General features: G+C 46.7%; 1 pseudogene across 1 annotated transcript; it reads right to left on the reverse strand.

The window, feature by feature from the left end:
* Window positions 1–1,619: 1,619 nt before the first annotated feature.
* On the reverse strand, window positions 1,620–7,489 carry LOC308525416 (L-lactate dehydrogenase A chain-like; annotated as a pseudogene). The gene is made up of 4 exons: window positions 7,005–7,489; window positions 6,255–6,423; window positions 5,404–5,745; window positions 1,620–1,813 (listed from the first exon to the last, which is right to left on the reverse strand). The product of its transcript is annotated as an L-lactate dehydrogenase A chain-like (transcript).
* Between the last annotated feature and the right edge of the window lie 9,086 nt (window positions 7,490–16,575).

Consider the following 16,575-nt stretch of genomic DNA (forward strand, 5'->3'; position numbering starts at 1 on the left):
GGAGCGAGTATGCAAATTAATCCAACTAAGATGGTGGCGGCCACGGAGCTGGAGCGAACAGGAGGCTTGGGTTGTCCCTGGCAATGGAGGAAGCCAAGCTTCCTGCCTGCCCTGGTCGGCCCTTGGCTCTGCTCAAGGCTACAAAGTTTCAATTATAGAAGATAAATAAATCCCAGATACCTGCTTCCAGCCCGCTGTGGCCTTCGTTCAAGAAGGGGCTGGGAACCACCCTGGCTTCCAGCCGGACCTGGGCTCTGCTCAAGGCTACAAAGTTTCAATTATAGAAGATAAATAAATCCCAGAAAAAAAAGGAGAGGCTGGGAGCTTGGGTTGCTGGGGTGTGTGGCCAGCCTGAAAATGGCCATCAGCCCCTCACCCAGGCTGGCCAGGCACCCCAGCGGGATTCCCCCACCATGAAGGGGCTGTGGGCAGCCTGCAAACAGCCATCAGCCCCTCACCCAGGCTGGCCAGGCACCCCAGTGGGGATCCCCATTCTGAAGGGGGTGTGGCCAGCCTGAAAATGGCCCTCAGCCCTTCACCCAGGCTGGCCAGGCACCCCAGCGGGACCCCCACCCTGATCCGGAACACCCTTCAGGGCAAACCAGCCGGCCCCCACCCATGCACCTGGCCTCTATCCTATTTAATAAAAGGGTAATATGCAAATTGACCCCAACACAGAACGACTGGGAATGACTGGTCACTATGACACACACTGACCACCAGGGGGCAGATGCTCAATGCAGGAGCTGCCCCCTGGTGGTCAGTGTGCTCCCACAGGGGGAGCTCTGCTCAGCCACAAGCCACGCTGATGGCAGCCAGCACAGTGGTGGTGGCGGGAGTCTCTCCTGCCTCCTCAGTAGTGCTAAGGATGTCTGACTGCAGCTTAGGCTTGCTCCCCGCTGGCAAATGGACATCCCCCGAGGGCTCCTGGGCTGCCAGAGGGATATCTGATTGCCACCTTAGGTCCGATCCCCTAGAGAGCAGGCCTAAGCCAGCAGGTGGACAACCCCTGAGGGGTCCCAGACTGCGAGAGGGTACAGGCCGGGCTGAGGGACCCACCCCAAGTGCACAAATTTTTGTGCACTGGACCTCTAGTTTAATGATAATTACTAGAAGAACACAGATTAAGACTATCACAAAGATCAAGAAATGGAGAGAGGGAATGAAAAAAGAAAATGGGAGTGGATTAAGTATGCTGATTTCACCATATTTCTCATTGAGGAGTCAGTAGATATTGTCTACGATGGATAAATAAGATCTAAGTATAGAAGTTAAAGTTTAGGTGGTAACCACCGGAACTCAAAATAGAAACAGTGTAAAGAAAGCAGTCATTTCTGGAAAGTGAAACTGGGTGTAAAAGAGATATGGTACTTTAATTTTAGTTTTCACTCTTATGTTCTGTTTGCATTTTTAAAATCAATTCATATAAAAGCAACATTTATATATATGCATACACAAAAATAGAGGAGAAAAGAGCCAACACAATGGGATACTCTTTGGGGGAGGGGAAGAGAGAAAAGCCCCTGGTTGTAGCATGGCCAAGGAGGAAATTTCATGGGAAGACAACTGATGACCAGTTTTCAGTTGTTTGTGGTGGGGTGTGCCCTGTGAGTCACCCTTCACCGCTCCCACACAGTCTGCATTGCTCTCAGGTGGATCACAGGTCCTCGAGAGACACTGCACTGGGGACTGGGTGGGCTCAGGGTGAGCGCAGACAGCACATGTGCATTCCGGAGCTGCAGGACACGGAGACAGCCAGCACCCTGGTTACACAAAGATGTGTCCACCAGTTTCTGTCTTGGGGAGTTAAGGCCTATAGGAGGAGTCAGAGATGGAAACAGTCATTGGCGTAGGGCTGTATGAAGATGAAAACAAACTGGAAGGTGAGCATGGAAAAGGAAACTCCTGGAAGAGTGAGGGAGGTCACCATAGAGAAGGTGACTTCTGAGCTATATGGTGAAGGTTGAGTAGAAACTTGCCAAAGAAGAAAAAACCTCCCTGAAAGCAGACGGAGAGGAAAGGGGCCTGATAGGAGGAGGCTTGTTCCTGAAATGGTGGGTGGCTGGTGTGGCTAGACCAGAGGCTGTATGGGGGCGGGGGGGAGGGGAAGGGAAGACTGACAGGAAGTAAAGCTAGAATGGTAGGCTGAGGCAGATCATGGAACACATGTATGTAAGTGAAGAGTGTGGGCATAGCCCATAGGTGATGAAGCATCAGTGAAGGGCTAGGAGTGGGAAAATGGTATGATCAGCTTTGTGTTTTAGAAAGATCACTGTAGTTTCTGACACTTAAGGGCACAATTAATATTAGCCATTATTATTATTATTTCAATGGAGTTTTATTACCTTGGGGTGAGAGAGATGGCATACAGAAGTTTCTACATGTAAAAGGAAGCCCGGAAGGACATGAGCATTAGAATTCTGTTTGGAATTTTGATACAAAAGTAATGACGATCATTGGCTCAAGTCCTGCTTTAGTGAATACACTATGACCAGTTTGTCCTGAGGTATGCCTGCTGGCACCACTGAGCAGGGGTGGGGTGGGAGGGGCACAGCAACAGCAGCAGTCCTGTAACCAGGAGAAACTGCCTTCATAGAGTGAGGCCCTAGCCACCCCCACACCCAGCTACAGGGTCTGATCCCCGCCAGCCTTGGGTTTTAAACCTTGTTTTCCTAGCGCAGCTGGCAGGAGCTGCCTTCATATTTCCCGGGCCTTCTCTCCACTGACTCTCTTCCACATGACCGCTCTCCACAGAAAGGCACCAAGAGTCACCCACCATCTGTGAGATAGGCCTATTCAATATGCTCTTCAGCAGATCAGAGGCCAGGTTTTGTTTTGTTTTGTTAATTGCATGCCAAGCTGTCACCTAGAGCTTAGTGAAGGGTATGAACATACCTATAAATTATCCGGTATTCAAAGGCGATTTTGATATTCCTATCAGGAGCCTCTTTATGCTTCTTTATGCTCAAATGAGCATGCGGTATTTTGCAAAGGTAAGCATTCCCAGGGAGCTGCTAATTATTTGAAACTAAGGTTCTTGGGTGACTGCAAACAGCAATTGATAGATCCCAGGAGTGGTTCACCAGGGGGCACGAGTCTATCGTTGGTGTGGAACTCCCTTGGGAACTATTTCGAAAAGTAAGAGTGACCCACTGGATGTTTCATAAGTTCATAAGTGACCCATGTGACAGCAGGGATGAGGTTCTAAGGAAAGCCCGGGGATTTTTGTGTCTCTGATGGGAGGCAGAGTTGCCCCTGGGCAGCACTGTTGTTACTGAGGGGCTAGGGTGGTTGCCCGAGGGCAGGACTGAGTCACAACTATGGAAGGAGTGGAACCTGCAATGAAATTCTTCTGGGGCGTGGGAGGAGACATTTAATCTCAGACCCACCTCCTCATCCTCTTCCTCTACTCCTTGCAGCTGGATCTGCAGATGGTTCTAACTACAAGGTCAAGCTTGTCCTAAATTCTGAGTCAATCTCAACAGGCAAAGGCAGGACCTTTCAGTCATTCATCTTTTTATCTTTTCATTTATTCAGCGCACGCACACACAGTGACAGGCATTGTTCAAGGCATAAAGGGATAAGAGAATATGTAAGACATGGCTTTTCCCTCAAAGTAGCTCACCACTGACGGCTAGAAATGAACACATAAATCACCCTAATCTTCAATTTGTTCTTCCAGGTCCTGCCTTGCCCCAGAGTCAGTCTCTGCCTGACTGACGTGCTCCACAAAGTCTGCCTGATATGCTCCCCCTCCCAGCCCTGTGCTACCAGGAAGCGATAGTGCCTCGTGCCTAGCTTCCAAGTTCTGGGACTGTCTCACACACAGCAGAGTGAGGAAGAAAGAGGAAGGTCAGAAGAATGAAGGAGGTAGATCCTACTGAGAGGGCAAGGTTGTCAAGAGTAGGTGCAGGGCAGGGCTTGAACATTTGAGAGGACAAGGAGAAATGGGGCAATACAGTGGGTCTGCCCATATCTGTATCTGTATCTAAAGCTTTAATTCTTGGCTTTGTTATAAAAAAGAAGTTTGATATGATTCCCAATATTTTATAGTGGTCAGGATTAGTGGTTTGAAGTCAGGCCAACCTGAATTCAAGCCAGTACTTTTCTTAGACCCAGGTAAGAGAGGCCCCTGCCCAGGTCCCCCCTCCTCACCCTACACACACAAACATACTTTCGAGTGACTCCCTTAAAAATTTCTAAGGGCTTCTCTGGTGCTGTCCAGGTCCCCCAATCTCAGATGGGATCTGCATGGGTCTTGCCCTTGTTTTTCCCCTTGGGGTCTGTGTCTGACCCTGTACCCCATGTATGGGGTCAACAAGATGTTCCCTATCCAGGAGAGCAGCCTGGTTATCTAATAGCTTCTGCAAGATTGCATGGTATTTCTTCCACATGAGACTAAGCTGCCTGACAGTACTGACATGCTGAACTTTGTACTCTCACTCCTGTACCATAAAAGCTCACTTCGTGGCTCTGGACTATCGATGCCCATCGCTATCCCTCGGTCTTGAGCTGCATTTGTGCCTGTGCTTAGACTCATGCATCTGTGTTTTGACACAATGCTGGCTAGAGAGGGCTGGGGTGACGGAGGTCTCCCTTTACTCTCTGCACTCCTCCTCAGGCTTCTCACTATGCAAACCAGCAGTCTTTAGGGTGGCCATGTCTGTCTCCTCAGGGGGGCTTTGGAGACCAACTGTCACTCTGTGAAATCAATGGGTCTTTTGATTGATGATATCCTCTCCTCCTCCAGCCAATGAGATGACATCTGCTTCCCTGGGTTAGCCTTGAATTGTGTGGGACCATGCGGGCATTCCTGTACTGAAGGGACTGCCCTTGCTCTGCGATGGACCCCTCATCTACCTTCCCTCTCCCCCCACCGTTTAAGGTTTATTTGATTTGGCGTTTTAGTTGGCATGACACTTGGATAGTTGACTGCATTATTTATATGTAGACTTTTCTTTTTACATTATATGGCAATGTACACTAATCTGATACATATACTACACAGAATAGATCCTTTGGAACAATTATGCACAAGACATGTAGTATTGGACTTATACATTGGATCCCAGGATGTGATTGATTGGAGAAAAAAAAGTTGGACTAGGCATGTTGGGTAAAGGAACCATAAGTTATATAACACATGGTGAACACACATCTAGTCTGAAGGGCAACTGTAGCATGAGCAACATTGGCAGTGATGCCTTTGAGGAGGTGGAACTATTTCACCCTAACCAGTTTAGGGCTACCCAAGATAAGGACCCTCCAGCATCAGGATGCAGGTGCTGGGTTTTATGAACCATTACTAGTTCTATCTTTAGGAAACTGATGTTCTTAGTCACAGATCAGTTAAAAAGGACAATATACACAATCTCCAACTAAAATCCTTGCTATAGCCTAGACAGTGAAGTTGCAGCTCTTTCTGGATCCCCCACAGTGTGTCTGCACTCTTCTTCAAATGAGCCTCTTCCTCAGGTGTCAGAGTCACCTTCACAACATCTGAGACTCCATTCTGTCCCAAGATAAAAGGAACACCAAGGAAGACTTCTTTCATTCCATAGAGACCCTTAATCATGGTGGAAATTAGATGCACCTGCCTAAGATTCCGCTTTATACTTTCTGCCAAGCCTGCTATAGATAGGCCAATGGCCCAGGGTGTGTAGTCTTTCCGTTTGATCACCTCATAAGCACTGCCAACGACCTGTTTGTGAACTTCTTTCCACTGTTCCTTATCTGCATCAGTCCCTCAATCAGGGTGCAGATTCTTTTTTTGATGTTGTTGTTAATCCTCACCCAAATATATTTTTTTCCATTGATTTTTAGAGAGTGGTAGGGAGGAAGGAGGGAGAGAGAGACACATCTACTAGTTGCGATTGGTTGCCTCCTGATCATGGCCAGGGATTGAACCTGAAACCCAGGTATGTGCCCTTGACTGGGAATTGAACCCGAGACCCTTTGGTTCATGGGCTGATGTACTAATTACTGAGAAAAACCAGCCAGGGCATCAGGATGCATTCTTGAGAGCTTGTTTGGAGGTTCTAGCAGGGGAGCGCAGCTACTCGTATACCCTTGACTGAAGACCGGTCCTCTCCTCGGGGGGGGAAGGTCGTCCTCTTCGACCGAGCGCGCAGCTTCAGGAGGGACGCACATGGATCGGTGAGGGAGGAGGGGGACACCCGCCTAGCCAGCCAGATCAGCCGAATCAACCCTGGCGATCAATGGGGTGACAGATGTCGCAGCCAGATCGCCCTCACATCCAGGATGCATTCTTTATGGAGACACCAGCAACATTCACTCTACTCCACACAAAGACACTAGAGTCACCATGTTCCCCAAGGATTACCATGACAGTGTAATGGATGAACACCCAGCCTTTCCCCCATTAGGTAATGGAACCCAGCTGAATCCAGATTGCAACTACTTCTAAAGGGTGTCCCAAAATTCACGCAAGAAGTAATTTTGATAGAAATCACAGGTTTATGATTAAAAATTATAAATTTTTAATGATTCATAAAGAATACAGTATAGGATTATGCATGGAATAGCATATTGGGTAAATGGCCTCCACGGCTTTGCTGGCACATATGCACTCTTTTGTTATTGCCTGAGCAGCCGCATTTTCGAAGAATGGTCTGATGATGCCTCCAGCCCAAAATCCGCACCAAACAGTGACACGTTGTGGATGCATTTGTTTCTCAACAATCACTTGTGGATTTTCTGAACCCCAAATGCAACAATTTTGTCAGTTAACCAAGCCATCAAGATGAAAATGAGCCTCATCGAAATTCAGCCACATTTATGCAAAATGGTCATGGAAAATTTCAACAAAAGAGTGCGTATGTGCCAGCAAAGCCGTGGAGGCCATTTACCCGATATGCTATTCAATACATAACCCTATACTGTATACTTTATGAATCAATATAAAATTTACAATTTTTAATTATAAACCTGTGTTTTCTATCAAAATTACTTCTTGCGTGAATTTTGGGACACCCTTTAATAACATGGGTTTTCTTGAAAAACCACTTATCTTTCAAGCCACATAAGTCAAGATATCCACTGGATTGGAAACAATAAACAAATTGCATTTTGGGGCTGTATTTTACAAAATTAGGAATGATGAATTTAAAAATACTCATGTTACACTAAACCAAATTAAGACGGCTTTCTCTCTCTTGTTGATAGCTGTGATAATAACCAGCTTGGAGTTTACAGTTACATTATAGTCTTTGCTAGAGTCAACTTTTGGTGCTCTAAGGAAAAGGCTATCTTGTTGGACATCCGTTATCTCTCCCTTCAATTTGTCCTCCATGACATTAACAAGAACAAATTCATCTGCCAAGTCCTTCATTATGATACTGGCTACACAGACCATGCCAACAGCACCAACCCCAACTACTGTAATCTTATTCTGGGGGCTTTGTTTTTCCTTAAGGAGAGTCACAATCAGCTGATCCTTGAAAATTGCTATACCGGACTTAGAATCAAAAGGAATCAGAGAAGATGGCAGGCAGGCATTGGTGGTACATGGCCTTGGATCTGGACTTGGTGGCAGCTGCTCCAATCCTCACCTATCTTAAGAAAGACTATTTTGGTTTTACATTTCCTCTTCAGTTCTAGTCCATGCATTTGGATCAAAGGATTCAGGGAAAGAGAGATGAAAATGGCCTTAAGAAGTTAAGGTTGTGGGAGAGAGAATGGATTCATTAAGAAAACAGTTAAGGAATCAAATTTGTTTTCTTTGGAGAAGGCAAACGGGTGGTTAAATTCTTGCCTTGGAGTATAGGCAGTGATTTTATGCAGGGGATATAGACAAATTATTCCTTATGTCTGAAAAGACTAGCAAGAGGAATGAATTAAGTTAGGGCTGGAGAGATTTCAGAATGATAAGGAGTAACCGCAGAAAGCCTTCCCTGGAGAACCCTGGAACAGAATTAGACAACCACTCACTCAACCAGCTTCTCTTGAGAATTGTCAGGGTTGGGGCAGAAGGAGGGGGAGTGCAGATGTTTTTATCCAGATGTTTAACCTCAGCAGAAATGTAGGTGCTTAGCTGGTGGCCCTGAAGAGGTAACAAGTCTCAACCCCAGGAGCAAATGGATATTCATGCACCATCCTGAGCAACAGAAAAGCCTTCTGGACTGTATGTCTCCCCTTTCCTGACTGTAAAAAGGGATTATAAAGTTGCTTTTTGCTCTTTGATGTTCAGGAAAAGTCACAGAGGATTATATGCAAAAATAAGTTCTTTGGAGAATTCACAGTCTGACCCCAGCCCACATCAGCCAACTATCTGCACATCATATTCTGGGCACACCATGTATTCCCACCATTTCTCAAACATACTCTGCTCCTTGACCCATGGCAAGGAGCTTTGCTTAAAATGAGTTTCCTTACCCTGCCCCTTCTCTGCTGTGGCCAATTCCTACTCATCTTTTTGAGGCCCAGCTTAAACGCCATTGCCTCTGTGGAATGTTCCCCCCTTGCCTCAAGCTGAGTCAGATTTAGACCTAGTTCTGTGTCGCTGAACTTTTTTGTCCACACTGCTGCCTCCTCTTGAGACTGAGCTCATTGTGGATAGGAATCGTATTTCAGTCAGTTTGTCAGTTGGTCAGTCAATAAGCAAATAATTGCTGGAGACCTACTGTGTCACAGGCATCATGCCAAGCACTGCAGACACACCCATGAACAAGATGGATCGGATAACTTCCCTCCCATCTGGGTGGGATGCTAATAGATAAAGAGGCAGTCACAATACAATTTGATAAGTAAAAAATCCTGTAAAGCCTGGCTGGTGTTACTCAGTGGTTGAGCGTCACCTAAGAACCGGGTTTGATTCCAGGTCAGGGCACATGCCTGGATTGTGGGCTCGATCCCTGGGGGGGGGGGGGGGGGTGTGTTTCAGCCAATCAATGATTCTCTCTCATCATTGATGTTTCTATCTCTTTCTCCCTCTCCCTTCCTCTCTGAAATCAATAAAAAAAATTTTTTTAAAAGACATATATAAATGTTGGCAGCCAGATAGAATGTGGTACATCTAAGGAAGAGAAAGAAGTTCATTATTGCTAGAGAATAACACTGGCAAGAAATAGGGACAGAAAGGAGACCAGGGGCTGTGTTACTGTGTGCCTTGTGAGCTCTACAGGAAGACTAAACTTCATCCTAAGAGCAAGGAAGGACAGCTGAAGGGTTTTAAGCAGGAAAGTGGTATCTCAGATTTGCATATTAAAAGATGATTCTGGATGCAATTCGAGGAACAGAGAGGCAGGAGGTGCTATTAAAGGCAGGGAGAGAAGTTAGGAAGGATTCTGGTGAAATAACGGTGGCCTGCTCCAAGGGGTAGCAGCAAGAATGAAGACAAATGCATTGTTGGCAGAGGTGTCTCACAGGTGGAATGGACAGTTTGGTGGTTTACAGGACAAGTGGAGGGTAGAGGTGGTGATGGAGGAAAGGACTCAATGGAAGCTTCCCGGCTCCTTTCTTGGACAATGTTTAGTGGGGTTGTGTTAGTTTCCTAGAGGTGCTGCAGCAAGTGTCACAACCTGGGTGGCTTGGAACAACAGAACTTACTGCCGCATAGTTCTGGAGGGCAGAAGTCTGAAATCAAAGGGTTGGTGGTGCCATGCACCATCTAATGGTTTTAGGGAGGATCTGTTTCATGCCTCTCTCCTGGTTTCTGGTAGCCTCAGGAGTTTCTTGGCTTATAGACGGCTGTTTGCTCTCTATGTCTCCTTCACATGGCATTCTTCTTGTGTCTGTGTTGAAATTTTCCCTATTTATAAAGACATAAATCATTGGAATAGGCCTACTGTATTCCTCATCTTAGTTAATTATATCTGCAACTACCCTATCCTACATAATAAAGAGCTAATATGCTAATTAGACCTGACAGTGGGATAACCTTCGGGAATGACCAGTGGGTGGGGGGTGGGGCCGCGGGGCCATGAGGCAGCCAGGACTTCGAGGGCCTACTCTTGCATGAATTTCATACATCGGGCCTCTGGTTTCTAAATAAGGTGACATTGTGAGATACTGGGAATGAGGACATCAATATATCAATTTGCGGGGGGGGGGGGGCATAATTTAACCCAGATTGGGAGAGGTAGTATCACTCACGAAGACAAAGAGCTCATGTGGGGGGCCGAGTTTGGTGATAGAGAGATGAAACCTTGAGCTTGGGGCATGTTGCATTTGTTGGACGTATGAAAAATCCGCAAGAAGGTGTTTAGAAAACTATTTGATATATTGGGCTGATACTTAGGAGAAGGAAGGTGTGAGCTGGGCTGGGAGTATAGGTTTGAGAGTCTTCAGCATGTAGGGTGGATAAGATGGTGAACCTTTGGGGAAAATCAGACTATGGGGAAAAATGACCAATTCATCTTTGCCTCTGCCATGGCTCTAAGTGTTGGGTGAATCAGTGCATGATCAAATAAAACTGTTCAACTCTGCAGGGCTCATTCCTCTGGCTCTGTGACATACAGGGAGCATACTCTGGAGGAAGGAGAAACAAGCATCCTTAGTTTTTACTTTACATTCACCTAGAGCAGCGATTTCCAACCAGTGTGCTGCAAGGCTTTTTAAAACATGCAATACCTGACTATTTAATCAAGGACACTGACTTCTTTTCTCTTAGGTTGTCAAACAAAAAAAATGATAACAGCCAACACAATAGCCATCAGGCATGAATGAATAAAAATTATACCTTTTTTGTCAGATCAGCAAAAAAATATATATATTTGGGTGTGCCGCAGAATTTTAGGAAGTAGCTTATGTGTGCCATTAGATGAGAAAAGGTTGAAAATCACTGATCTAGAGACTAATTTAGTAAATTTGTCAAAGGCTCCCCCCGGGGAAAGCCCTGAGGTCAGGGGCGAGGGATCCTAGGGTCCTGCCCATCTCTTGACTTGCAAGAGCAGGAACAGGAGAGGTATATGAGTCTTGCTGTAGTTTGCAGCATCATTTCCTTTTTACTTGAAAAATTTCACCTTTGCCATCAGCCCAGCTTTGCAGTAAACTAAACTGTACTGAAGTTTCCAAATAAAGCCTTTCCACACCACCTCCTTTCCCTTCAAACCCAGAAACTGATAGTAATTTGATATTGAGGGAATTTGGGGCCAAGCAGCTCTCCCACCTGGCTGCACTGGTGTGTGAGCTACAGGGCAGGGGAGTGGGGAAGATGTGGGGGCTGTGGGGGTGGTATAATCGGCTGCTGGGCGGTTCATCCAGCCTTCTTTGTGCCTGTTGCCTGGTGACATCCAGAGGCCCTTATCTCAGAACCATACTCTGGCTGCTATTGGTCCGCTGGTGGCATTTGTTGACAATAGACACTTCGCTGGCCCTGGACTCTGAAAGAGCCCTCAGGAGCTTGGGTTTCAGGCTGCAGTGCTTGTCCAAATGCAATTCCTTAACTCTTTATGCTCCTGTCCAGGAAGGCCCTGCCACAGCCGCTAGAGTGTGTCCACCCAGATCCCTAGCCCGTCCCTCTCTGCTTCAGAGTGTGCAGTCGGGCAGCGGATTTTCTTCTCTGCCCTGCCTCTGGTAGGGCAGGGTTTTCTTACCTTTTCACGTCTGCCTGGGTTTCCTTGTGAGACAGTTCAAAACAAATAGACTTTGTTGGCATAACAAGTCATCTGAGCTGAGCTAGGAAAGGCAGTCAATATTAGCAAGAGAAAAGATTTGTTTTGTCAATATGCTAGTCTGAAGAATCTGAAAGACCTAAGCCTCTTCTTGGGTACACAGGTCTGTAGGTGTGGTCCACAGCTTCCCTGAACGAAGCTGTGGCCAGGCAGGAGAGAGACTGAAAGATCGGGGGACTATGGGGAAGGTGGAGAGGGTGTGAAACCAGACAGAGAGGGATTCTGGGTGCCACCAAGCTGGTCCCGGTCGAGCCAATGAATGAATCCAGCCCAAAGGGGTGGCGCCATTTATGGAGGCCAGATCTCCACTTGGATGAGCACTCAACATCAGGCAGCTCCCTGGCCCGCCCTACCGCCTTGCATCCTCCCCGTCTTCTGTCTCCAGCACCCTTTAGGAAATGGGTCAGCTGATGGGCAGCTGGAGGAGGAATGTACAGGCCCAGCTTCATAGAAAAGCCCCTATACTTACCCCCACGCCCTCACGTCTTTCCTCGCACCTGTAACAAAACCACTAACGTTTAGGCAGGGAAAGCAGAGGATCTTGTAAAGACCAAGCGAGGCTGTGTCAGGATGAGGGAACACTGGGAAACAGGAGAAGGGAGAATGGTCTTCCCGCCCCTCTCCTGACCCTTGTAACCAACTGCCCAAGCCCAACCTACATTCCCAGAGGAGGCCCAAGAGGATCTTAAGACAGGAGAGACAGTACTATGGGGTTCAAGCTGCATATTCAAGATGAACAGGCTCGTGTCTACAGTAGCCAGCACTCCAGAACAAGCAGGGTTTGGGGCTGAGGCAGAAGGGCCAGGACCCCTTGTTCAGGGAGACAAGTCTATTGGGTTCCAAGGATCACAGGGGCCCACTGGAGCCCAGATGTCCTGGTTGTCTCTGTCTGAAGAGCACTGTTGTGTTGGATGCAGTGAAAGAAGCCCTCTCTCCAGCAGGGCTTCGGATCATATTTATGCTGCTTCCTGCATCTTCTTAGGTCACCCTTCTGCCAGCAACAGTTGTTTCTTGGGGTTTCTAGTGTGACTCTCCCCTTTCCGTGCATCTGAGAGCCAAGGACAAGGAACCATTTATGCCCAATGCAGGTGTAATGTGCCTGCTGGGAACACAGCAGTGCTTTGCCACCACCTATTCCACATCCATTTGGGCTAAGAGCCAGTAGAAAATATCTCCTGAGTTGGGCACAGCTAGATTTTAGTACTTCTCCTTTTTTCCTTTCTTCTCTTTTTCTTTCTTTCTTTTCTTTTTTTTTTTTTAAAAAGAAAGAGGGGACTGGTTCTAATTTAACAACAATCACTTTCAACTATGTCATGGTTTTGTTGGTCTTTGCTTATAGGCATTATTGAGAATGGAAGAAGTGCCGGGATAATAAATATGGTAACATCGCTCCCCAAATTAAAAGTGGAAAAAGGTGAATGTCACATAGCATGGATCAGTGGGTGACCTTGAAATCAACTCTGACTCTGAAACAACATTTTTAAGAGAGTTTCTGAGCTTGCTAGGGCTCCTGTAACCAAGTACCACAAACTGGGCGGCTTAAACAACAGAAATTTACTGCCTCACAGTTTCGGGGGCTAGAAGTCTGAGATCAAGGTGCCAGCAGGTTGGTTCCTTCTGGGGGCTGTAGGGAGCATCTGCTCCAGGCCTCTCTCAAAGCTTCTGATGGTTTGCAGGCAGCTTTGACATCCCTTGAGAAGTATCACCCCTACCTCTGCCTTCATCTTCACATGATGTTTTCTCTGTGCATGTGTGTGTCCAAATGTCTTCTTTTTATAAGGATCCCAGTCCTAATGGATCAGGGCCCTTTCTACTCCAGTTTGACCTCATCTTAACCAATTGTATCTACAATGACCCTATTTCCAGGTAAGATCACATTCTGGGCAGTGAGGGTTAGGATTTTTGAATTTCGGGGGGGCGGGGGGAGGGATGCAACTATAACAGAGAGCTTTTGAGCATTTGGTAGAACAGTCATCTCTAGAAACCAATATGAGCCCACTAAGAACACGCCACATCAGTCTAACCAGATGTCCTTGTCTCACAACGTTGAAGGTGAGTAGCTGGATTTACCTGGAGAGATGGGCAGGGGCCAGAGCCCGACTGCCCTCCTGGCCACACCAAAGGAGTTGCGGAATGTAAGGCCCGACTTCTCATTTGTTCCAGGGTCTCTAAAATTCACACGTGAAGCAGTTTGACAAGGAAATTAACCCCCAAGTGGCTTCAACACTTGGCCTGGTGGCCAAGGAGCTATCACAGTCACCAGGATGACAGTCATTATGTATGCAGGGGAGCAATGTTCAGAATCATTTACAACGAAATCTCTAAAGCTTGCAAAACAACCGAACTTCCCTTGTCATCATACTACTTCCTTTTAATTTCCAACCCTCATTTGCACCTCTTCCCACAGAGTCTGTCTGAACGAAAGAAAATCTTGGTTTTCGCCAGGAATAACAGTGCGAAGGAGTGTAGGTGGCAGAGCCCTAAAGCCAAGCTTGGGCCTCCATTTCCCGCCATTGTTCCCCCGTCAGGTTCCCAAACACTCGCAGGGGCGCTGTCCTGGGGGGAGTTTTTCCAGATAAAAAATGGCCTGGTTGGCTGCCAGTGATTCAGGCAGGTTCACAGCCCCAAACCTGTTTTATCTCTCTTGCTTATCACTTATCATCAGCTGCCAGGAGACAGACAATAGGGACAAAGAGGCATTTTGGCTGAGCCAGGTCTTAGGTAGCCCCAAGGGTTTTAGAGGCCTCCAAACAACCAGACTCAGTCTCGGCAGGTCCCCCTAGGTTTCCCTGCTGGGTGTCCTTTCTGTGTGAAAGCAGCAGGTTCCAGTGGGGTCCCTTGGCAATACAGCATTTCCTCGGGGCCATACAGCAGGAATGGATCTCTCTGTGTCTATCATTCATCCCTTCTTCAGACCCACTGTTTGAGGAAGCCCAGGATTTCAAGTGTCCACGGAAGAGGCTTCAAAAGACTTTTCAGAAAGTTGTTATATTCCTCCCGCCCTGAAACTTGATTTAACTTAAAAAGTAATCCTGGTGGTAAAACTAGTGGAATTTGAATAAACTCTGAATTGGACTAATTTCCTGGTTTTGATATTCTGTTACAGTTATGCAAGGGTACAATATTTTTGCAACCTTCTGTGAATCTGTCATTATTTTAAAGTAAAGATGCTATTTAAAGAGGATGGAGGTAAGGAGGAGAGATCAACCAAAGGACTTGTATGCATGCATAGAAGCCTAACCAATGGACACAGACGACAGGGGGGCGAGGGTATGAGTGGAGGGCGGGGGGGGGGGGCGCTAGGCAATGGGGGGATAAGGACACATATGTAATACCTTAATCAATAAAGAAATTTTTAAAAAAGTAATCATGATGGCTCCTCCAAACCCAGTTAATATGCCTTGTCTTTGAAAAGCCGCATAGCATAAATATCTGAGAACACAGGATATAAGCCAGACAGACATCAATGTAAATGCAGGCTTCACGCCTACAAGCTGTGTGACTTTGGACAAGTTACTTCATCCCTCTGAGCTTGGTTTCCTTATCTAGAAGATAAATCTTAGTGCTTCCCTGGTGGGGTGAGTGTAAAGAATAAATGAAGTAACTCAGTGGAAAGCACCTAACAGGGTGAATGGTAAAGCACTTAATGCCTTTTTAAAACTGTAATCTCTTCCGGCCAGGTGTGGCTCTGTGGTTGAGCGTCCACCCAGGAACCAAGAGGTTGCTGGTTTGATTCCCAGTCAGGGCACATACCTGGGTTGCGGGCTCGCTCCCCAATGGGGGGTGTGCAGGAGGCAGTTGATTGATGTTTCTATCTCTCCTTCTCCCTTCCTCTCTGAAATCAATAAAAAAAAAAAATTAAAAAGCAAAATTGTAATCTCTTGAATAGAGAAGCCAGGTGTGTATTTTCAAAAAGCTCAGAAAGTCATATGTGTAGCTGAAATAAATTTTTTACAGAGGCCTCGATGGTGAGGGTCCACACCTGGATGGACATAATACAAATGAGTCAAATGCCTGTGGAAGAATTGTTTGAATACTGTCCTAAATTTTTCCCTATAAATTGTCCCAAGCCCCAAGTTTCTTAATGTGGAACTATATTACACAATTAACGTAAGCAACATTCAATTTCCACTGCAAATAGGAATTGGCTGAAGCCTACCAGCCAGGTGCCTGGGGCTGTGGTGGGGCAGGAAGCAGCAGGAGCTGAAAGATGTTGGGCCCTATTGCCCCTACCTCCTGAGTGAGAGCTAATTAAAGGGAACATGTTTGTGAGAGGGCCACCTTGTCAAGGGGAAGCCTCTGGGCCCTCACCAGCACCTCCTGGGGATTTAAGAATAGGTCCAGCTTTGGTCATTCTCTTTCTAGCCCTCTTTCCTTTCCCAAGCTCTAATTTCCGGACAACCCAGTTACTCATCATTTCTCAGGCATCATCTGGGTTTGTTCAGTGAGGTTGTCCATCTACCTGGCTCCTCCCTCCATCCACTCCTGCAGGCTCATTCACCTTGGCTGGTACCATCCCATCCATTTTTCAAAGCTGCCACCAAATGTCTTACCTTCCTTGAAGCCTTCTCTGCACCACCTCCTTTGAACTCTCCTAGTACCTGGTCTGTCTCTTTCTCACAGCCTTTATCACACTCACTCAACAGAAATCTACGTGTTCTATCACCAGGCTCTGCACTGGGTCCCAGAGAATCAGGGGTGGATAACAGAGTGTGTGTGTGTGTGTGTGTGTGTGTGTGTGTGTGTGAGCACAAGGGTGTTGGGGTGGAGATGGGTGTCAAATAAATACCCACAAATAAGTATACATTGCAAATTGTGATAAGTGCTCTAAGGGATTAAAGAATCATTATGTGTGCTTTAAAGGCAGCTCTAGTTATGAAGGAGAGACCAGGAAAGGCCCCTTTGAGGAATAAACACTTAAACTGAGATGTGATGGATCAGT

This window comes from Myotis nattereri (genome assembly GCF_964212035.1).
Source record: "Myotis nattereri genome assembly, chromosome: 9".
Lineage (NCBI taxonomy): Eukaryota > Metazoa > Chordata > Mammalia > Chiroptera > Vespertilionidae > Myotis > Myotis nattereri.